The sequence below is a fragment of the Volvox carteri genome (assembly GCF_000143455.1).
Source record: "Volvox carteri f. nagariensis unplaced genomic scaffold VOLCAscaffold_83, whole genome shotgun sequence".
Lineage (NCBI taxonomy): Eukaryota > Viridiplantae > Chlorophyta > Chlorophyceae > Chlamydomonadales > Volvocaceae > Volvox > Volvox carteri.
In genome coordinates this window covers 417,496-418,544 of record NW_003307626.1, presented here as the reverse complement: position 1 = coordinate 418,544, position 1,049 = coordinate 417,496, and positions in this window count along the sequence as shown.

Here is a 1,049-nt window from a genome sequence, read left to right as displayed (position 1 = left end):
ACCAGGCAATACTAGCTACGCAAGCTATGCTAGGACAAACTTTTGAGACAAGGCATCCTCCAATTGGCATGCGGTAAATTGACTTAGATTGTTTAAGCAGCCCCTCGCAGAAATGTGTCCGGTCGTACTTCGCGAGAAAACAGTTCGTACATCGTCCAAAAAAAGCCAGGAGCGAATTTTGCCGCGCAGATGTGCGCGTGCGATTCGCAAAATGCGCCTGTACAAGTGTATATAAATTTTTTGGAGGTGCGCCAGCGCATTGCGCAGGTGGTCTTGCTGGCCATAGTCGCACGCGGCATGCAGGCTGGACTATTGCGTGGCTGCTTTGCAGTAACTGAAAGCACCGAAAGCCAACGTCGTAGCTTGCAACACTGGGCTCGTGAAACTGCCGCGGGAAGATGAAGCGTTCGGCGAAGGAGCAGTTGTGTGCAAGCCATAAGGCGCCTGCTTTCGGTAGCGCAGCGCATAATGCACATGGTTCCGACTAAAGTCAACTTACATTCTTTCGAAATAAATAATAACAACGGAGAATTAGGTAAACATAAGAATCGCGAAAGTCGTTCAGAACCTTGCAAGTAAAATGGATGCCGCTGAGGGCTTGGAACAGCTATTCGCGGCGCATTCGGCCGTGCCTGCGTTAGCCGTGTTGCAGCAACTACGGAAGGACTTGAGCCAGCAGCAAGCTAAAGAGCTGCTGAATAACCACCGGCAGTGGCTTAAGATGGGAACATGTACTTTTGGTCGGTGCGGTCGAGGAGCGTACGCATTGCGCACAGGTACCGAGGTGCAGCATCTCAGGATGGATTTCAGCCAACAAAGCCTCAAGAGCTGCTGCACAACCACCGGTGTGTCTTCAGTTGGGCACGTGTAGTTTTGGTCGGCGGGGTCGAGCATCGTATGCATTGCGCACAGAAACCAAGGTGCAGCGTCTCTGTAACATCGCCAACATATCCGGTACGCGGTGGCAGGCTTGCCGAGCACGAAATGAAGGGGGGTCGCATCTCACCATTCAACTAAGCATGCATGTGCTCGGTTGAATGCTCGGTAGC